Here is a 23,847-nt window from a genome sequence, read left to right as displayed (position 1 = left end):
CCTGGGTGTCCACTGTTAGTTGATGTTGTGGCCCTAATTAAAACAGTAATTGTTCCGAGCAGTTTGGTGATTACCATTTATCACCTAAGTGTATTTGTCAAACCATTGGGACGGACATTTCTCATAAGGGTGACGAGTGTTTGAAATCCTAATCACTGTATTACATTTTCCTACAGGACTTTTAGCTAATTGCTTCATTACAATCAAAACAACAGTGTGTTTTGGCATTAGCCCAAACATGTTTCAGGGGTGCATCTGTGTTAGTCTGAGTGCTTTTTACTGCCTGGTGTGGATTTGCCATTATTGCTAAACAAGATTCGGCTGTCACTTTTATTTTAACAATTTTGAATAAGTGTTAACATTACAGTTTGTGATTAGAGGAACAATGTCTCATTTGATCAACAATTATCATCATTAGTCTCTTGCACTTTTGCAAATTTACAAGGAAGTAGCTGCACTGCAAGAGTGAAACTTGTGGTTGCTTTCCATTTTTATTTTATTTTTATTTTTCCTTAGTGTTATTCTTTTGCTGTCAACTCTGAGGGGAGTTTCATTTTACAGGTAAAGGCAGAAATTAATGCGCAAAATTATTCTTCGAAAGACACTTTCAGCACCTAACTATTACTAGTTGATACATTGTAGCTTTACTCTGTATGATATAGCTAGAGTATTCTCAGTTTCTGGATTTGCTGTTCTGTCTGTTATAATGTTAACTATACACAACTGGAATGCAAATCGTTTCACTGAGGTTGCAAAAGTCTCAGCATTTGATGGGTTAACTGAAGATCCAAATAGAATACCATGTACAATAAATATTTTCAACCCCTCCTTTCTCCCATCCTTCTTTGCAAGTTTCCATATACAGTGATTTGGATAACTTGGGGTTTGTTTGTTAATCCACAGGTTTTGATAACCTTGTAGAGTTTTCACATTATGCAAAAAAATAGTCCAGTAAACAGGTTTGTCAGCATCCACGGTTTTATGAGCACTTATGAAGTTGATAAAGTGATCGACTGTGATGGTTGTAATAAAATAATATACTGTGTATCTGTACTGCTGCCAAATAGAAAGATGTTCCAGTTAATACAGTGAGTTCTGCTTAGAGATGGATACTTGGTCTAATGCATGATCATTCCCATTAAATGAAAGTGAAATTGGAAAGCTAACATAATTTTCTACCCACATGCTGTTTCATTGCTGCTTATATCCCTGCACATTGTAAATTGCTTTGAATTGCATATACTTTTGTTCAGATTATGTTTTTAAATTTAAATCATCATTCTTAATTATAAACATCCTCCACAACCACCAGTCCCCAACCTAATGCAGTAAGTGAATTTCAAACTGACTTTGTTCCAAAATGCACTGAGGTAAAGAGGGAACCATTTTTAAAATAAGTTATTCCATCAAAGTTAAACTATTCATAAAGTTTGCTGTGCGGTGCAGATTTTACTGTAAGTTTACACCACCCGAATATTCCTGTTAAATATTTTTAATAGGCCTTAAGGCATTTATCTAGACCATGTGGTTGAACAGAAGAAGAAAATCTAAGGAACATCAAACCAGTTTCAGTTGCATACATTTAAAACCATTTTTTACTGTCAAATTCACAGCTTGGAAAGCACAGTGTTAGTATTAACTGCAAATTCTTTTATTTCTGCTCAGCATTAAATGATTTGTTCTGTATTGCAGTCTGATGTTAACATGGTAACTGTTTTATAAATGGGAGCACTTGGTATGTAGTGTAACTGACAGCATGAAATGATTGTGAATACTTTGTGCTGTAACTGAATTACAGAAAAAAGCCTTTTAGTATTTAAGTATGTAATTCAAAATAAAAAGGCCCATTTAATACCAGGTGAAAATCCCTGCTAAATATCTAACATTATTTGAAAATTACACCATGGAATGAATTTTTGAAGAATCTTCATTACTTTAGAATTGATTAGCATGTGAATGTATTCCTTTTTAAGAAAAGGGGACAAACAGAGCGGGACAAAAAGACAGCGTGTAGATCTGGTGGGTTTGCTTCTTATTAAAGTGACATGAGTGGAATGCAATGCTCAACAACACATGGTTCTGTATTAATTTTAACCCTAGCAGCCTTTAGTGCAAATTGTTTAAGGTATTAGAATAATGATAGTGTTCAGCCTGACTAGCAGCCCGCAGCCGCAAATGAATGTTTATTATTTTTATATATTTTTTGCCATGCACCACCTTAATCCGACAGACGTTGCAAAAAATGTGAAATTCCTAATTACACAAAGGTAATATGTTATTCTTAAAAGAAGACAGAAGGTCTTTTCATACACAATGTCCACAGAGACTTGTTGAAAATGCAGGACTGTATATATCTGTGGCGTCTTGGAGCAATATAATTAACTTGAATCCCAGTAACTAGGTTGTAAAAGCAGGCCTCATTATATCAGAGGTGTTTACTTTTTTTTATTAAAAAAGGCTATTTTTATTGCCAATTACAAAGGAGTCTCATCAGGAAAAGTTCAAAATCCTATAGGATTGCCTACTGTTTAGACACATTACAGTTTTACCTTTACACTGCTGGTTCAGCTCATAAATAAAGGCTCTTGGTCAGTCCTACTGTAATTTGCCTTTTTGTCAACAGAAAAAGCCTTTGATTCCCCTGAATTACCTTGGAATTTAGTAAGAACTTTTAAAAGAGGAAAAATTGTTGGAGTTGCCTCAGCTGGCACCAAAAGAGTTCCAAATAAATAAACACTTTTGGTATCTAAGAATCTCAGTTTTTAAAAAATGACAAAAATGTTTGAACTGAAAAGCTGCTTTCTTAATTTCATTATGAAGGAATCGTTGGGAGTTTTTTTCTTAATAACTTACGAGTGTGTTAACATTTAGCAGGATTCAGATAACAAAATTGAGTCCGTTCATAAATAATCATTCCAAAAACCCACTCTTTATGGATCTAAAATTATCTGGATAAAATAAACAGGAATTTAATACACCTTGGCCTTTCTCGAAGTCAGCAATTTAATGGACTTGAGTCTTTTTTTTTTGCATCTGAAAATATCCATAAGAAAAGGAAATATTCTGAAATTGTGCCTAGGAATTGCAAAGATGAAAATGAAGTAAAATTACACTTTTCATTTTTATGGCATGGAAGAAAAATGAAGGTGAAAGTGTGGTAGCTGTAAATAATTGTTCTGAATAATCCATTCCACGTATATCAGAGCTTTGATCTTGTTTGTTTTCTTAAGAAGTGTTTCAACAGATATTCATAATTTATTACTTTTTTCCTTGTCTGTCAAAACAAGTGAAAGCCAAGTGAATGTATAAGCAGTGTCACAGCATCTGTTCCTCTTTAATGTCCACAACATAGGGTGAATTTACTTTGCATATCTACAAATAGGATTATATGATGAAGTTGACCTTTTTGGTGAATCATTTTTGAAAACTGAACACAATTTGCCTTGATAATAATTCTCAGGTTTAAGTTAGTACTTGCACCCAAATATTAAATCCCTTGAATAAACAGCTATACTGACTTTATTTTCAGTTTTTAAAAACACAACTTCCAATGTACATTTTAAAATCTAAGTTCCCTAAAATGCAAAGAGGAGATTAGTCAATATAAAATTCTTGCTGATCTCTGGCTTGGTACATCAATACAGAAAATTAGAGACTGTGATATGATCTCATAGAATATTCCAAGACTGATTTAATGAAGCACATTGACAAAATTAATTCAGGTGATTGGTCCCCATGGAAAAGGGTTCAAATGCCAGAGAGTGCAAAGTTAAAAATAAAGAACTTGAGAGCAAGCAATGTAGTCAGGTAAATCATTTTTGTACAGAAAGCATAAAGATGGGTTCAACAGGCAATTAGATGGGTTTCTGGAGGGAGAAGAGATTTAGAGATGGTGATGTATATGATGTTGAAAATAAAGCATGTTTGTTGCGCCTAAGTCTCTCCCTCTTCTTAAAATACTTTTGTTTTTGTGACAATTCATCAACCAGAAAGCTTATACTTTGAATGAGCTCCCCAGTAAACTCTGAGATTATTAGATTAACAAAGAAACTGTGTTTAGAGCATTCTTCATCCACTTTTTTAAAGGCCAATTTGGGGTGATCAAATTGTCATTACATTAAAACCGTGCAGAAAGCTACAGCTACTTGGTTAGCACCCGGTTCTTTATCTTAAAATGTTCAGTCTCTCCACCACCAGCACACTGTGGCAGCAGCATGCACCATCTACAGATGCACTACAGCTAGTTGTCAAGGCTTCTTTAACAGAGCTGCCCAAACCCATGATCGCTGTTACCTGATATCAGGTGCATGGGAGCACCATCAACTCCAAGTTGCCTCCCAAGTTACTCAACATCCTGACTTTATCACCGTTCCTTCATCTTTGCTAGGTCAAAATTCTACTCCTTGCCTGTTAGCACTGTGGGAGTACCTTCATCAAATTCAGCAGTACTGGAATAAAGTCCATCATCGCCTATACAAGAGCTACTAGGGATGGGTAATAAATGTTGACCTTGTCAGTGATGCCCATATCTCAAAAATGAATCTTCTATAAGCAAGTAATGTTGAGGGGGATTGGTACAATTAGCAGTTATTGGTTAATACAAATGTTTACAAAGGTAGGTAGGCAGTTATAGTTGCAGTTGTTAGTAAGGCAGCTGAAAGAGCTCCTGTTTGTGCTTTGTCTCAGCTCATCTGCAGCTGAAATTCTCATCAATTCCTTTGTCACCTTAAAACTTGCAAATTCCAAAGCTCATTTGACTGGCTCCCATCCCCCCCATGCTCATCCATAACTCAGCTACCCCTAGCCTATCCCACAACAACCTCGCTCATCCATTATCCCTGTCCTCACTGACTTATGTTGGCTCATGGTCCCTGAGTGCCTTCAAATTAAACATGTCACATTTAAATTCCTTCACAGTTTTGACTTTCCCAAGCCACATCCAGCACTACAGCCCTACCCCCAAACGCTGTGTTCTTCTGCCTTTGTCCTCTTGTTCATCCTTTCTCCCTTCACCACACTGTTTGAAATCATGCCTTCCTTCCCCTCGGCTGCATACTTAGGAATTTCTTCTCTAAGCCTCTCCGCTTCTTCATCTCCCTCTCCTCCTTTAAGACCATCTTTAAAACCCATTCCACTGACCAAGGTTTTGCTGGCTTCCTCCTAATATCTCCTCCTTTGGTTTGACGTTCATTTTTTGTCTCATCACAGCTCTGTGAAGAGCCTTGGGAAATTTTTTTACATTAAAGGTGTTATATAAATGTAAGTTGTCAGTATTCCTTAACTTTATCTGTAAGATGAAATGAGGAGATTCAGCATGATCTTCATATAAATCAACTATGTTAAGTAATTTGATAAGTCTAGGTATTGAAGATCGTATTGCTGTCAGTGGAAAATTTACAATGCAATGCTGCTGTCCACGTTACACAATTTAATATTTGATATATAGACAATAATATTTGACCTTCATCAAGGTGAGGTAAAGAGACTTGATGTATTGATCAGCAATTTGTCCAAAGGAAACTGACATTAAGGGCAGGATTTTCCACCTGTTTTGGGGGATGTGTGGAAGCGGGTGCAGGTGAGTGAGTTCCTGACCTGTGCCCAGGGTCGGAGGCACACCACCATTTTATGCCAGTTAAGGCCCGCCCAGCATGACGTCCACTCAGAAGTGCTGAGTGCTCCCTGTGCAGTTTTGGGGAGGGGGGGAGGGGGGTGGAGTGGTGGCGGTGTTGGTAGGGATTCCCTGAGCCGGGAAAGAGGCAAAGTGCTGCCTCAGGGAGATTGTTGGAAGTTGTAAAAAATTTTTAAAGGGTACAAAAAAATTTTCCTGACATGTCCTCTCATGTGACACTGTCACATGAATAAGGGACATGTCAATAACTTTTATTTAAACATTTTATACACATTTTAAATCCCTCATCCCGCCCATGGATGAGGTTTCATGTTTTTTCTGCAGGCCGCCCAGGCTCTTCACCTGCCCACCAACCTTAAGATTGGACGGCCAGGCCCATTTATTGTTTTAATTACTTTTTTAAAGGCCTTAAGTCGGCTGTGCGCCCGATGAGCTGGAAATATAAATGACGCAGAGTGATGCACGCCCGATGTCACCCCGTGTCGTTTTACGCGTCGGCGAGCGGGCCCCACCCCTGCTCGTCAATTGGAAGGTGCAGCCCTAAGAATTTTCGTGGAATGGATGAAGCAACCACTGATGAAAATTGGAGGTTAGGTAATTTTAAGGTAACAACTAAAATAGGTTAAAGAAGCTTTGTCAATGGGCTTCAGCAGAAAAGGGAAATGAGGAGGGAGAAGAATTTGGTAGAAGATTAAAATTGCCATACTGAGCAAGAGAGCTTTCTGTTTGTGCAAAACAACTTAAGGAAAAGATCAGCCATGATTTAATTGAATGGCAAAAGGGGCTTGAGGGGCTGGATGTTCTATCTTCTATGAAAATACTGTAGTCTGTTGACACCAAAGTCTACATAAAATCAGTACAATTCTCTGTTGGGAAGAGGAGATGAAATTGACTTTTTAACCACAGCTACTATTTTGGTGATGAATTCTAAGTTAAAATTGTGCATTATTGACAATTGGGTTACACCCCATTTCCAAGTGCAGGGACTATTAGCAGGAAAACTTACACATGCATTTTTACAAGTTTGCTCAGTTCAGGAAGTTATTATGGCATTCAATGGTCATTTCAGAACGGCATGTGGGAGAAGTGGACCCAACAGCAGTACTGTGCCTTGTCTTATTTTGCAGTTTTTATTTTTAACAAGCTATATGCCTACTTAATCTAAAGAAATAAAGATCAGCCACTTTATATTCTTCTATGACAGGAACAAGGGCCTCGTTTTCTAGTATCAACTTAATTATTTTTCTAGAGAATAAAAGGTTTTGTTGTGAAGCATGTAATTCTCATTCACTATGATGTAAGAGTGGACGGATATAAGAGAGATTGACCATAAACTTGAATTTCCAATAAATGCTCATTTACCAGGACTCATGCTGAAGCTTTATTTGAATTTGTCAAGATGTAACTTACCCAAAGCAGTCACTTGAAAGTTTAACCAGAGGAAACACATCTTTAAAATAAAATGGTTTGAGGGTGGTCCAGAATTGGTTTTTGGAGCACCAAAGACTATCAATAGACTATAAAAGTTGTAAGTGGAAGCCCAGAAAGTATCAATTAAAGACAAGAAGAGATGAAGACAAACACATGCTGGTGGCACTGAAAAATTAAGACTCACTTTGTTTTTACCAAAGTTGGAAAGTAAGCCCACTACATTGGCAACTGAGATTCTTCAGCTCTTCATTGCAAACTCATGTGAAGAACTCTGTCGCAGGTATGCAAATTTTGTGTCATTCTGGTTTTAAATAAAGCAATTAATATTTGTATCAAGTGTGAGAGAGGGAGATTAAAAGGTTTGTGTTTACCTTTTGTGCACTGCAAATTAATAATAAGGTAAAATACTTGCAAAGAAATTATTTTTAAATTGGGGAAATCCAGTTGAAGAGCCAAAACCCATTAAGGGTGACTCCGCCAATTTTGGAAAGACCGGAGGAGAAGGTGAGATATATTCAGTACTAATAGTTAAATGATGTCTGTTTTAATAGTTTGCATTTGGTGAAGAGAAGATTGAGCAAATAACTGGCAGAATTTAAGCCACTTGAGGAGATAGTGACAAGTTTTGATTCCAAAACAGTACTGCTGCAAGGAATTGAAATGTAGGACTGCATTTTTGGAGTTAGGTATCGAGAACATTATTTGTCATGAGCTTTAATCTCGTAATTAAAAATAACAATTTATAAAAGATGGCTGCATGTTATTGAGAACCCATTCTGTGTTAAGGATGTGCATTTATGCTGATTTGCAGATTTGCTGCTTGAATTTCCAAATCTTAACACAAGGTGGCACCATGCAACCGGTTACTACAGCACGATCTGCTGGCTTTTGGTTTAGGAGTGAATAGCTGGAACAATGTGGAGTAATTGAGTAATTTCCAACTGTAGTTTCTTAAATACATTTTGTTGTGAGGAAGCAAGATATTTAAGGCTTTGGCTGATACTTTGATTGTGTCAGTTCCTGTTTATGTTTTTGTTATAACGGAGTTACTTGACTACAGAAGTACTCTACTAGCCAGTGGCCTAGAAATAAAACCTTCATTTCTAGAAATCCACTTGTTGTTGAATTTGGCTCTGTAAATGTTGATTTAAAGTAATGTATATAAATGCAAATGACGAACATCTTTTTTTCATTAGTCTTATGATTCTCTTCGATTTCAAAGTATTTTCAGTACTCCGAAGAACATTTGATTTGTTGTATTTTCTTTCATTATCAACAACAACAATTTGTATTTAAAAAGCGCCATTAAAACAGGAAAATATCCTAATGTGCTTTGCAAGAGAGTAACCAGACAAAAATTGACACAATACCAAACAAGGAAGTATGAGAAGAGATGATGAAAATCTTACTCAAAGTATTTGATGTTAAGGAGGGTCTCAGAGGAGGGGAGAAGAGAGTGGCAAGGTATAGATTGAATTCCAGAGCAGAGAATTAGATGGTTGAAGATGCAATTATCATGAGTTGGGTGAAAGAAATGGGCGAAGATTTCCTCAGAGGTTCGTAAGGCTGGAGGAGGATACAGAAATTTGGGGAGTAAGGCCATGGTGGGATTTGAACATGGGTTTGAGAAGTTTAACTTTGAAGCACTTGGGTCCAACATATGTAAATGGGCATCGGGCTGATAGGCAAGTGAGACTTGATGGGGTACAGCTTAGGGTAGTAGAGTTTTGGATGAGCTAAAGTTTATGGAGAGTGGAATATGAGAAATCAACTAGGAAAGCACTGGGATAGTTGCATTGTCTTTTTAAACTCCTCTCCCATGCATCCTCCACCCTTACCTCCAACAAGTGTGAGAAGTCCATTGACTTCTTTGTCACTAAGATTGAGACCATCTGATCAGCTGTCTCTGCCGTTTCTCTTCCTTCCTCGAAGTTCCTCTCTCCCCAGGCCCTGAACTTGCATCCATCTCTAGACTGTGGCAAAGATAAACTATCCATCCTCATCCTTCTTGCCCTGTCAGCAGCCTTTAATATTATTGACTACATCATCCTCCTCCAATGTCTTTCTTCCATTGTCCAGCAGGGTGGGACTGCCTTCACACGGGGTGGAATATTACGATCTAGCAGCAGGAAGCTTGGTGGATGGGGCAACTTAATTTGGCAGGAGGCCAAAAACCAGCTTCCCAAAGGTGGGATGAACTTTAGCAGCTAAGTTCTCGGGACTTTAAAGGCCGGTTAAGGGCGGGTTGAGCTTCCCAGTGAACAATGTCGGGCAGCCATTTTGCAGGCAAGTCATACGTGTTCACCAAAAGGTCACCTTGCCAGAATTAAGTTCCCCTCCAAATCAAGTTCCTCGGCAATTAGAACGCTCACATTCGCGACTGTACATCAGTAGTGTGTACCTGGTGAGGAAAATTTCTTCAATGATTAACGGTAAGTTGCCACTGCATTGGCGTCATTGGGGAGTCAGCTGTAAATGCCAGCCTCTGCTTGAGAGCAGGTGGTGGCAGTACAATTTGCGTAAATGGTGACCAAGGAAGGGTAAGTGGGGAAGGGTGGAGAGGTGGCCGGGTAAAGGTGGAAGGGACAGTGCAAGCTGCCCGGATGACCTTTTAATATGGTGCTAGGACCTTTGACCCCCCATGAGGTGATGGCGACTTCCTGCCCGGCCCTGTCGTGAGATTTGGCAAGCTCCTCGCGCATGCATATGAAATGAGCTGAACAGTACAAGATCATGTGTGGTCAGCTGTCCTGCTCCATGCCGGCCACAATCTTAGCCCTTCAGAATGGAAGATTCCAGCCAAGGCTCCATTATTATCTTCTCTTCTTGCTCCCACTGGTGTCGCCCAAGGGCCTACCCTTGGTCCACTTCTTATTTCGCATCGACACTTTACTCCTTAGTGACATTGGACAAAAATGCATCATCAGGTTCCACATGTATACTGATGACCCCCAGCATTACCTCACCACCATGCTCAACTACCTTTCATTTGTCACACAGCTTGTCTGACATCCATTCTGATGAAATATCATGATATGAAACCAGGGTGAATAACGGTCCCTTATTTTATGAGATTGTCATGTATTTGAGGCCAATGTCCCATATCCTGGGTCGAATGTTGCAGGATGCTCTATTTGCTGTAATTTGGCCCTTTAAATCTTGCACATGCGCAGTAGCCGCTCCATTGGCATGCCATTACAGCCCGGGCAGCACAACCCCCTGCCGCTACAGCCCAGGCAGCACAACCCCCTGCCGTTACAGCCCAGGCAGCACAACCCCCTGCCGCTACAGCCCGGGCAGCACAACCCCCTGCCGTTACAGTCCGGGCAGCACAACCCCCTGCCGTTACAGCCCGGGCAGCACAACCCCCTGCCGTTACAGCCCGGGCAGCACAACCCCCTGCCGTTACAGCCCGGGCAGCACAACCCCCTGCCGTTACAGCCCGGGCAGCACAACCCCCTGCCGTTACAGCCCGGGCAGCACAACCCCCTGCCGTTACAGCCCGGGCAGCACAACCCCCTGCCGCTACAGCCCGGGCAGCACAACCCCCTGCCGTTACAACCCGGGCAGCACAACCCCCTGCCGTTACAGCCCGGGCAACACAACCCCCTGCCGTTACAGCCCGGGCAGCACAACCCCCTGCCGTTACAGCCCGGGCAGCACAACCCCCTGCCGTTACAGCCCGGGCAGCACAACCCCCTGCCGTTACAGCCCGGGCAGCACAACCCCCTGCCGTTACAGCCCGGGCAGCACAACCCCCTGCTCTCACAGCCCGGGCAGCACAACCCCCTGCCGTTACAGACTAGGCAGCACACCCTCCTGCCCTCACAGACTAGGCAGCACACCCCCCCCCTGCCCTTACAACCCAGGCAGCACACGCCCCTGCTGTTACAACCCAGGCAGCACACGCCCCTGCTGTTACAGCCCAGGCAGCACACGCCCCTGCTGTTACAGCCCAGGCAGCACACGCCCCTGCTGTTACAGCCCAGGCAGCACACGCCCCTGCTGTTACAGCCGAGGCAGCACACGCCCCTGCTGTTACAGCCCAGGCAGCACACGCCCCTGCTGTTACAGCCCAGGCAGCACACGCCCCTGCTGTTACAGCCCAGGCAGCACACGCCCCTGCTGTTACAGCCCAGGCAGCACACGCCCCTGCCCTCACAGCCCAGGCAGCACACGCCCCTGCTGTTACAGCCCAGGCAGCACACGCCCCTGCCCTCACAGCCCAGGCAGCACACGCCCCTGCTCTCACACCTCAGGCAGTACACCCTCCTGCCCTCACAGCTCCAACAGCATCCCTCCCCCAGCCTCTTGCTGGCTCTGAAGGACCCCATGCCAGAGTGTCCCTTAATTTTCCTAGCGAGGGTTGGTCACCCTGCCTGAAATGTTAACTCTATTTCTCTCACCGCAGATGCTGCCAGACCTCTGAGTATTTCCAGCATCATCTTTTTTTTTCCGGACACCCAGTATTGGATGAGCAGAAATTTACACCAACTAAATATCCGGAAGGCTAAAGCCGTTGTCTTTGATCACCACCACAAACTCTATTCCCTAGACACTGATTCCAACCATCCCCCTGGTAACTGTCTGAGGCTGTTTGCAACCTTGGTGTCATAGTTAACCCCAAGGTGCAGCCTTTCCATTAATAAGAACACCTACTTCATGTCTGTAATATTACCTGATTCTATCCCTGCTCTGGATGAGGGTTTCAGCAGCAGATCGGCTGAGGCAGGAATGGTCCCCTCGGTGCCTCTCTTGGCATCTACATCTGAAGGAAATGGAAAATACTGGACCAGAGTCACCTGACAGGCTGAACGCCAAAGAAGGCATAAAAGCTGCTGAGGAAATGGCTTGGGCAATCCTTTGTGAGGTTTTCAGATATCTTTTGAAGGACCTGTTTCAGTTCCAGAAGTAGTTTCAAAAATCTAAAAAAAAGTTTCAGACATGAAATGATATAGTGGGGCTCTAGTGGTCAATGAAGAATGGCTACTGTAAAAGTTCTCACTTTCCTATTTCAACTGAGGTAATAAACAATTTACTTTTGGTTAAAATAGAAGACAAAGATTTCATACAAATGCCTTAAACATTCGTGCCTGAGTATTCCCCATCATAATTCCAAGGCCACAAGGTTTATTGCCTGCATGGAAAGTGGAGGAAAAATTCTTTCAAAAAACTGTCATCTTAAGCCAATGAGAATTTTTGTAAAGGAATTCTTATTTAACTTTACACACAGGGGGGAATGTACTCCAGAGCCTAGGATATTTGAGATTAAAATGTACAGATAGTATGGATAATATACACGAGAGTAAAATCCAGTTTTGTTTGTGGTCAAAGTTACATAAGAATGACAGTGCAAACCTTAATGGATTCAATGTGGAAATCCATCCCCTATGACATTCATAGCTATTGATGCAATGTAGTGAAGTGCTAACTATCTTAATAAGAGATTCCCAAATACTCTTCTCGTCACATGATCAATAAATGCATTTTCTTCTGTTACAGTACTCATGTTTACACTTGCTGATATCATTAGACATCTATCAGACATTACAACCTTGAACCCATTTGTTTGAGTTATTCAATGGCTAATGAGTACCTGAAATATTAGACATTAAATCAAATATAAATATTTCTGGTGGGGGAAATTAATAAGCAGGACTTACATGTACATTTCCAGTAAATTCAGATAAATTTTTATAAGTCAGTCTCTGGCATTTTGATGTCACTTGAACCTTGAGATTTCGTAAACAACTTATAGCTCCCTCATGGCCTTCATTGTATATCCGTATAATAAGCTATGCCTTGGCTGATTTCTAAAATTGCAAGCTGAGTATAGAGTAACGCCATATATGGTGTCATTTCTGAATTGTTATGCTTTTCCCTGTTACTTTAAACAAAACATGAATGCAAGTGCAAGCTGAAGTTGTTCAAAGGAAACTCTGACTGCTTGGTATTTAGCAGCATGGCGTGCAATGCATTTAGCCTTGTTGGTTAATGATAAAAGCAGTTGTTAATAGTTGTATTGTAACCTAATCTACTCGTGAGTCACTGGACTTCTAAATGTCCTGGGTCACATGGAACTATTTTTCATTATCTATGCAAGTGTTAAGGAGCTATCTTTAATTTATAGCCTCAGCTGAACTTGTAAATAGCATGTGATAAATGCAGGCCAGTAAATCAGCTAGCCTGAATAAAGCAGTTCTTTCACTGCTTAATGCTTTGTCACCTAGGTTCAGATGAACTTTGTAATAAAAACACATAAGCTTACAGTAAATTTGTTATAAGTACAACTTATTTTAAAAAACCTGTATTTTCTCCTTCCAGACCTGTAGGAGTTGAGTTCAGAAATCGTTCCAAGGGCTCTGATAGGATTGTCAATAATTTGCCCAGAGATCAATCTATGTGTGTAAACTAATGAATATATGCAAACTATTCAACTGTGGAATGTGTCACAGCTGACCCTGTCCTAAGTTGACCTGCACATACTCATACTTTTCAGCTTGAGTCCCTAGAAAGTCAGCATCAGAATGCTGGGCAATTTCCAACACCCCCGCCAATGCCGCTCTTCCCCCCCCCCGCCTCCATTTTACTACCCCTTGCCTGGGCCATGGCTATGGAGGCTTCACCTACCCTCAATCTTCTGAGATCAGCTAACTCAATAAAGACCAAAAATTTAAAGTTGGGACCTTTCTGGTTTTTATGGCTGAGTAACCACACTGTGGGGCAAGGTGAGGTATTTACTACTCACTGTACCTTTGAGGAGCCCATTTAGGGGTTTTGGTGGTTTTGAATTGTTTAAGACTCAAATTCAGACATTGGCTCCCCTCACATATGTTGTAGAAACAGTCTTACTTATGCTGAGAGCAAAATTGTGAACCTGTGCAATAAAATTTGGGATAACGTTGCTCATTTCAGCAAATGCCTGAGGATCATTACTGTCAAAGTATTGTGCAAAAGCTCCTTTAGTTCATATTTAAGTAGTCCCTATTCTAATTTATGTCTTCATAGTTACTTTATCTACATTATTTAATTGTGATACAATGTGCAGCGTTTCTCCTTATGTGGAATTTTAGTAATGTAGATCTGATTTCATGCTTTACTTTAGAGTATTATAGATGATTTATTGAAAAATTCTAACAGCACCATTCATTGCATAATAAAATCGCTTCATTCTAGGACATGGTCTGCCACTTTGGAACTTAGTCTGGCTAACTTTTAAGGCTGTCACAGTTGAATTAGTGCTGCATTATCCCTCTTGGCTCCACAAATTAGATTTGTACGTATATTTGTAATTTCTACTTGATTGCTTATATTTACAAGTAAAACTGTTTTGTGATAATTATGAGGTTTAAAACATTGTTATGTTTTGGGTCTGTGTCTTTAATATGGGATAAAATGAAGGAGGTCATGTGACCTGTTCTGAAGTCTGCCTCACTGGCCTGGGTGACGTGGCTGTTAAAGATTAAAGGGAAGCCCATGTTTATTGTTATTGATTCAAGAGATGTGGGCTTTGCATGCTGGGCCAGCATTTATTGCCCATCCCTAGTTGCCCTTGAGAAGCTGGTAGTGAGCTGCCTTCTTGAACTGCTGTAGTCCACATGTTGTAGGTACACCCACAGTTCTGTTAGGAAGGGAGTTCCAGGATTTTGACCCAGCGACAGTGAAGGAACAACAATATATTTCCAAGTCAGGATGGTGAGTGACTTGGAGGGGAACTTCCAGGTGATGGTGTTCTCATCTATCTGTTGCCCTTGTCCCTCTAGATGGTAGTAGTCGTTGGAAGGTGCTGTTGAAGGAGAGTTGGTGAAATCTTTCAGTGCATCTTGTAGATGGTATACACTGCTGCCACTGTGCGTTGGTGGTGGAGGGAGTGAATGTTTGTGGATTTGGCACCAATCAAGTGAGCTGCTTTGTCCTGGATGGTATCAAGCTTCTTGAGTGTTGTGGGAGCTGCACATTTCCAGGCAAGTGGGGAGTATTCCATCACACTCCTGACTTGTGCCTTGCAGATGGTGGACAGGCTTTGGGGAGTCAGGAGGTGAGATACTCATCACAGGATTCCTAGCCTCTGACCTGCTCTTGCAGCCACAGTATTTATATGGCTAGTCCAGTTCAGTTTCTGGTCAATGGTAGCCCCCACGATGTTGATAGTGGGGAATTCAGTGATGGTATTGCCATTGAATATCAAGGGGCGATGGTTAGATTCTCCCTTGTTGGAGATGCCTGGCATTTGTGTGGCATGAATGTTACTTGCCACTTGTCAGCCCAAGCCTGGATATTGCCCAGATCTTGTTACATTTGGACAGGGGCTGCTTCAGTATCTGAAGAGTTGTGAATGGTATTGAACATTGTGCAATCATAAGCGAACATCCCCACTTCTGACCTTATGATGGAAGGAAGGTCATTGATGAAGCAGTTGAAGATGGTTTTGCTGGAAAAATGTGTAAGATTGGAGATTTGGGGCAGGATTTTTCAGTCGGCATGCGGGGGCGGGCCCGACATGCTTACGGATAAAATGATGCACAATCTTTCGTTTGGCGGGCGCGCGCCAAAGTTGGCTGTGCAGCCGCCAATATTTAAATGACCTATTAAGGCCTTTAAGGAGGTGATTAATGTAATTGTTAACACTGCCCATCTAACCTTAAGGTTGCCAGGCAGGCGAAAATACCAAGCGGCCTTTACGTTTTTTAGGGAAACTCCCCCCTCATCCACGAGTAGGATGAGGTTTCCTAAAGCTTCTATTAATTAAATTAAAAAATTTCCTAAATATAAAAAGATGTCCCATCTCATGTGACACAGTCACATGAGGGGACATGTTTAAATAAATTTTTAATCCATGTATTTACTAATTTCAATACTGATTCAATCTCCTAAGACAGCTCCACGACCGCCCCGGCCCCATCCCTCTGAGCCTGCCCGCTGCCTGAAAAACTCAGGCCTTGGAGACAATAGCAGCAGCATCTATGTTTACAGTGGTAAGATTTCTAGTCTCCAAAGTTCCAGGAAGGTATTGAGAATGCTGGGTTGTAAACAATTATGCTTTGAACCATGCAATACTTCCAAAATAAAAGAGAGTTGGGTCTCAAGAATTGCTGATCAGCATGTCTACCTGGTTATAAGGCCCAAGTGATTGACATTGCCAAGTAGATGGGTTTTGAGAGGTGAAGGGTTTCTAAGATATTCCTGGACACTCACAGTCAGGCAGTCTGCCAGGTTCTGGGACAGAAGGCTGAATTGCAGGCTAGAAGTCTTCATGGTCCATCGTGCAAGAATGCGGGTGGGAGCTCGCATTCAGGTTGAGAAAACCAAATTTGTGAGGATTTGAAACAAGGCCAGAAGATTCGCCTAGCTCGTGCTAGATGGAAAATCACTGGAAGAAACCTGCACCATGAAAGATAGTTCTGGGTGATAAGTTACCAAGCTAAGAAGGGGAAGGAACAGAATTTAACTCTCGGGAGCTAAGATTCACTTTCTAGTTGGTCTGGGAAGATTGAATGACTATAAGGGACATTGTAAAGTACAACTGTGAAGTGGGTTTTTCAGTTGTGTTAAAAGTAAAAGGAAAGTTCTGTTCTGTAGGTTAAAGTATAAGTTGCCTACAGTCCATAGTGCTTTTAGTCTTTTTGTGACAGTAAAAGTCTTAACGTATGAAATCTTGGCCAGGATTTTCCGTTGGTCAGGCGGACGCAATGGGCAGGCTAGGGAGTGGCCGCAAAATGAACAACCGCCTGCAATGGGCCACTACTGTGATTTCACTATGGCTGGTCAATTAACAGCGCGCTGGCAGCTACCTGAGGTCACAAATCTGCCTCAGGGAGCTGACGGTTTGGACAAAGGAAAATAAAGGTTTAATAAATTATATAAATATGTCCCCACATGTGACTCAGTTACATGAAGAGGGATATGTATAAAATAAAGAGGAAATTTTTTTTTGTGATTTTTACTTACCATTGGAAACCTCATCGTGCCCTTGGATGAGGTTTTGTAAAAAATGCAAAGGCTGCCTGGCCTATTCACCAGCCCACCAAATGTAAGATTGGACAGGCAGCGAAAAATACCAATTAATTAATTGCTTAAGGGCCTTAATAGGTCTCTTAATTGTCGGCGAGCGCGCTGCCGTCTCTCGTGCGCGGCCGCCAGCTGAAAGACTACGAGAGTGCTCAATGATGTCGGGGCGCTCACCCAATGTCATCACGTGTGATTTTACGCCCAATTGGGTCAGGCTTGCACCTGCCTGACAAATGTAAAATCCTGCCCCTTGTGTCATTCTTTCAGCTACCTACTGAAATTTCAAATTTCGTTTTCTAACATTATTGGTCTTTATGGGGATCATAATTTTAACCTTCACAAATTAGAGTGGTCCTGATCATTTCAATAAAAAATATAAATATCACAAAGCTGCCATCAATACTCAATCCCTCATATTGTTAGTACTCCAGACCCATTGGCAATAAAGCAACACTCATGATATTAGAAGGCCATACAGATGCATTTTTATCAACTTGGATGAAAAGAAGAAAAATTCCTTGCAACATCAGCTGGTCTCTCCCCTATTTCTGAAGGCACTGACACCTGCTGGTATGCAGTATTACATTTCTAACCTTTTCCAGTTCTGATGAAAGGTTACAGACTGGAAATGTTAACTCTTGTTCTTATCTCTGCTGATGCTGCCAGATTTGCTGAGTATTTCCATCATTTTCTGCTTTTATTTCAGACTTCCTGCATCCACAGTATTTTTCTTTTATTATATTGTTTTGTTCATTGTCGCTTCTTCAAGGTAGGCATTCCTGGAACAGAAGTTCTGCTCTTTTTTCTGATGGGATTTCCATTTGGATATCCTATCTTGATCACCTTCATTGCTTTCTATTTCCATTCTGGTGTTTGATCTCTCCTGTCTTCCACCTAATCACAGACCTTTCTCTCACCACCCTCACCACCAACCCCACTACCGCCCCCCACCACCCATTTCATTTGCTCAATGTTTATTGCATTTCTAACTTTTGCAGTTCTAATGAAATGTCACAGACATGAAGGGCAGAATTTAGCCCTTGTCAGGCAGGTTCGGCAGGGGCGGTTGGGAAGCCGACCGCTGCCACAGATTGGGGCCAGACTGTGGTTTCATGCTGGTGGGCCAATTAAGGCCAGCCCAGCACAAAATGTGTGTTGCAGTGCTCAGCGCTGCCTGTGCTGGGGAGGGGGTGGGGGAAGGAGGGTGAGCGGGACAAGCGGGGAACTTCACACATGTGCAGGTGCTAGAGTTATTTGGAGAGATAAGGTAACCTTCTGGAGAGGTAAGGTGTCCCTTGAGTGAGATCAGGTGCCCCTTTATGAGTGTTAAGGTGCCCTTCTGTAACAGTCAGGTATACCTTTGTGATTGTTAAGAGTAGATATGAATGTGCCTAAAAAGTGGATAAGCTTTGTGGAACTGTCAAGCTATCAAGTAATTTAATTCTCCAAGCCAGTTACATTTTTGAAAAATAAAACAACTGCAGTTGAAAAAATACCCATGCTTGCTATTTCACTGTTTGTTTACACAAAGATCAGTGCTGATTGACTGCTTTCACAACCTATCATTACCACAGTAGGAGGGGCTGTAAATTCATAGTTTGATTGACAGCTCCAAGTGGCTATAAAGTTGTTAGTCTTTGATGTGGGGCTATGAATACAAATGTTTGTTTTTATGAGGGATTAAATATTTGATGGGATTTACATGTTTTATCAATGAGAGTGTTTTTTTTAATGTAGTGAATTCTGCAATAGACACCTGGAACGTTATTTTATTTCATGTCACCATGGCTCCTGAAGTCTGCCCATGATGAATACTGTCATTTAGTATGGAGGGTATAAGGGCAAAGAATAGTAGGTGGGAAGCATGGGTTGGCATAAAGTTGGCATAGGAGCTATAAAAGGCCATGGAGATGAGTGAGGGTACGGTTGGCATGGAGGGTATGAGGAGCCATGGGGGATGTGTAGAGGCTCATAGGTTGGTATGAAGGGAATGAGGGGTCATGGGGTGGGTAGAGGGGCATAGGTTTGCAAGAAATGTATAAGGGGCCATGGAGATAGGTGGGGGCATGGAGTGAAAAGTTGGCACTAAGTTGGCATAGGAGCTATAAAAGTCCATGGAGATGAGTGGAGGCATGATCGGCATAAAGTATATGAGTGGCCATGGGGGTGGGCTGAGGGGCATAGGTTGGCATCAAGGTAATAAGGTGCCATGTGGGTTGAAAAGGGGGTGTAAGTGTTGGAGGTCTGTTTTTTGTTTTGTTAGCTTATTGTAACTGGGATGAAGTCCCAGAACACCAAGGCAGGCCTTTCAAACAGCCCATATTAGCACCTGCCAGCCCTTGTGGCTGCCTCCCAACCCTTCCAGGGTCAACGGGCCCAACTCTTGTGAGAACCCACCCACCCCTGGAACAAAAGTCCAAAGATTCAGGGCACCTTCTCCGAATTGGATTTGTGGAGTCAGGAATTTTCCCATTGTGTAAATTAATTTATTGCCCTGGCTCATTTTCTGCATTCAAACATTAAATACCCTCATTCTATTGGGAGTTTATGAATGAGAAAGTCGTTTGTGCAGGAAGTCAAAACAGTACAGGTTGATGCACAAACATTCATAATTGCAGCCTTTGTGTGTATTTGATGTATACATTTTCAGAGTTATATTGCTCAAATTGGTGAAAGAACAGTAACAAATTTTCAAGGGTTATATAATGGCTGCTGATTTGTTTTGTTGCTTAATCACTATACATCACTATTCCTCTGCTTTCCTGCACTTGCACCACCTTCCTAGGCTTGTATGTTATGGATTGGTTGGTAGCACTCTTGACTCTTAATCAGAAGATTGTGTTTTGGAGTTCTCTCTAAAGGCCTGTTCACAAAATCTAGGCTGACTCTCCAGGGCCACCTTTCAGATGAGATGGTAAATCAATGCCCCATCTGCCCCTTCAGGTGGCTAGAAGTGATCTCAGAGCATTATTTCAAAGAGGAGTGGGGGAATCCTCCCTGGTGCCCTGGCCAATACTTATCCCTCAACCAACACCACTAAAACTGATCATCTGCTAATTATCGCATTGATGTTTGTCAGGCTTTGCTTTGTGTAAATTGGCTGCACACTTCCTACATCACAATAGTGACCATGCTTCAGTAAGAACTCCACTGACTAAAGAGCTGACTGCAAAGTCCTGTGTTCAGGACAAGTGCTATATAGATGCAAGTTTTATCTTGAAACCCCTTGAATAGACATGTACTATGTACATTGACATCAAAGGAGAGGATGACAAGGAAATATGAGAAGATTACAAAAGTAAAGAAAATTTAGGAAGGCAAAGAGAAGCTGCAAAATTGTGTTATCAGGAATAAAGTAAGAAATAGTAAAGTTTTCTACAAACACAAAAATAACAGATGAAAATCAAGATAGGGATAGGACCACTAAGGGATGCACATGATAAACTTGCTGGTAATGAGAGCAAAATAGCAGGAATATGAAATAATTACTTTGCCTTGATATTTCCAGGGAGACTAACATGGTGAATATGGCATTAGAAGAAAAAAATCATAAACAATTTAAAATAGAAAAGGGCAGGAGGGTGGAGATAATTGACAAACTGATCAAATTTAGTGAGGCTAAACCCCTGGATAAATTACATCCATGCATGTTAAAAGACTTGAAGTGATAGCACAGGCACTATTACATAAATATAAAAAACGGATTAGATGATGGAATAGTGCTAGAGGTCTGGTGGACAGCAAATGTGATTCCTAAATATGAAAAGCAAGAACTAGTCCAGAGAGCTGTAGATGAATTAGCTTAACATTGATGGTAGGAAAGATAATAAAATCCTTTCTCAAAGATGTAATGGAAAACACCTAGAAAGTAAAAATGTAATGAAGAGTAGTCAGCAGAGATTTCAAAAGGGAAGGTTATGCTTGATCAACCTTATTGAATTATTTTAGGAAGTAACAGATAGAGTAAATAAAGGTAATGTAGCAGACATAACATATTTGAATTTCCAAACAAAATGTTTGGTAATGTACCACATAGTAGATTCCTGGCTAAGTTCACAACATGTGTAGTAAGGAGACAAGTAGCAGAATAGGTAGCAAGCTGGCTACAAAAAATGGAAAAACTCAGCAGGTCTGGCAGCATCTGGGAGAGAAGCACAGTTAATGTTTCGAATCCGAATGATCCTTCAACAGAACTAAGTTAAAAATACAAGTGAGGTGAAATATAAGCTGGTTTGGGGGGGTGGTGGTGGTGGTTGGGGCAAGTAGAGCTGGAACTGGATAAAGGGCCAGTGATAGGTGGAGATAACCAAAAGATGTCACAGATAAAAGGACAAAGAGGTGTTGAAGGTGGTAATATTATCTAAGGAATGTGCTAATTAAGGGTAGAAAGCAAGACAAGCAAAGTACAGATAGCCCTAGTGGGGGTGGGGTGAAGGCATCGAAAAAGGCTAAAAGGTAGAGATAAAACAATGGATGGAAATACATTTAAAAATAATGGAAATAGGTGGGAGAAGAAAAATCTATGTAAATTATTGGATAAAAAGGGGGGGGAATCGGAAAGGGGGTGGGGATGGAGGATAGAGTTCATGATCTAAAATTGTTGAACTCAATATTCAGACTAGAAGGCTGTAAAGTGCCTAGTCGGAAGATGAGGTGCTGTTCCTCCAGGTGGCGTTGAGCTTCATTGGAACAATGCAGCAGGCCAAGGACGGACATGTGGGCATGAGAGTAGGGTGGAGGGTTGAAATGGCAAGCAACAGGGAGGTCTGGGTAATGCTTGTGGACAGACCGAAGGTGTTCTGCAAAGTGGTCACCCAGTCTGCGTTTGGTCTCTCCAATGTAGAGGAAACCGCATTGGGAGCAACGAATGCAGTAGACTAAATTGAGGGAAGCGCAAGTGAAATGCTGCTTTACTTGAAAGGAGTGTTTGGGCCCTTGGACAGTGAGGAGAGGGGAAGTAAAGGGGCAGGTGTTACACCTTCTGTGGTTGCATGGGAAGGTGTCATGGGAGGAGGTTGAGGTGTTGGGGGTAATGGAGGAGTGGACTAGAGTGTCCTGGCGGGAACGATCCCTGCGGAATGCCACTGTGGGGGTGAAGGGAAGATGTGTTTGGTGGTGGCATCATGCTGGAGTTGGCGGAAATGGCGGAGGATGATCCTTTGAATGCGGAGGCTGGTGGGGTGATAAGTGAGGACAAGGGGGACCCTATCATGTTTCAGGGAGGGAGAGGAAGGTGTGAGCCTTAATTAGCTATCTGTATCTTGCTTGTCCTGGTTTCTACCCTTAATTAGCACATTCCTTAGATAATATCACTACCTTCAAAACCTCTTTGTCCTTTTGTCTGTGACATCTTTTGGTTATCTCCACTTATCACTGGCCCTTTATCCAGATCTACTTGTTCCCCCCCCCACCCCTTAAACCAGCTTATATTTCACCTCTCTTCTAATTTACTTAGTTCCTGTTGAAGGGTCATTCGGGCTCGAAACATTAACTGTACTCCTCTCTGCAGATGCTGCCAGAACTGCTGAGTTTTTCCAGGTATTTTTGTTTTTGTTTTGGATTTCCAGCATCCGCAGTTTTTTGCTTTTATTTTATTTTTGCTTTTATACAAAAAAATAGAATGCAGAGTAGGGCTTAAAGGTAGGGACTCATATTGGCAAATGGTGGGATTGTGGTGTTCCAAGTGGTGCAGAGATCACTGTTGCTGACCGTTTACATAAAGAATTTGAACTCCAATCTCACAATCTACGGTGGCGTCACATTGGGAACTGCTGTTCCTACAGAGGAGGGCTGTAATGAAATACAGGAAAATATTAATAAACTTACAGAGCAGATAAGTAACTGGCAAATTGATAAATGTGAGGTAGTGCATGTTGGTAGGAAGCATTAGGAGGCTATATATTCCTTGGAAAATAAATGTCTAAATGGGATAGAGGAACAATGAGTTCTAGGGGTACAGATACACAAATCACTAAAAGGTAGTGGCACAGATTAATATAGCCATCAAAAAGCAAACAAAACACTGAGGTTCATTTCTAGTGGGATAGAATTAAAAATCAGAGAAGTTGAACCATGGTTAGACCACACTTGGGACTGAATTCTCTGGTTGGCGAGCGGCGGCGGTGTGTAAAGTGATGCGTGGTGACGTCAGGCGGGCGTCCCAACATCACAGCACGTCATTTAGATTTCCAGTTCGGCGGGCGCGCAACTGACTTGGCTGCCTGCCCGCCAAACTGTCAAAGGCCTATTAAGGCCTGTTAAAAACTCATTTAAGCAATTAAGTGAGCTGCCTTTCCAACCTTAAGGTTGGCGGGCAGGCGAAGAGCCCAGACGGCCTTCGCATTTTTCATGAAACCTCATCCATGGGCGGGATGAGGTTTCATGAAGTGTTTTAAAATTCAATAGAAATTTTTTAAATAATTCCTTGACATGTCCCAGCTCATGAGGGAACATGTTTTAACAGTTTTTAATTACTTTATTTCAGTTTTTAAATATCAAACTGATCTCCCTGAGGCACCTCTATGCCTCAGGGAGATTTCTGCAGTCTTTCATGCACATGTGTGAAATAGCGCAGGCCCGCACTCAGGGATTACACCAACCACCGCCCCCCCCCCCACCCCCCGATTTTGGTTATTCTGAATTCCTTCGTTTTTCCTCATTTCAGCGCTTCCTGGTGAGCATTAAACGGTTGCTGATTGGGTTCGTGCCCAGCCCCGCACAAACCCCTCGATGGGGGGAAAATTTTTCCCTTGGAGTACTGTGCATAGTCTTTATAT

This window comes from Carcharodon carcharias, chromosome 10, assembly GCF_017639515.1.
Source record: "Carcharodon carcharias isolate sCarCar2 chromosome 10, sCarCar2.pri, whole genome shotgun sequence".
Lineage (NCBI taxonomy): Eukaryota > Metazoa > Chordata > Chondrichthyes > Lamniformes > Lamnidae > Carcharodon > Carcharodon carcharias.
The sequence above is the reverse complement of the archived record's forward strand: the minus strand, read 5'-3'. Positions refer to the sequence as shown.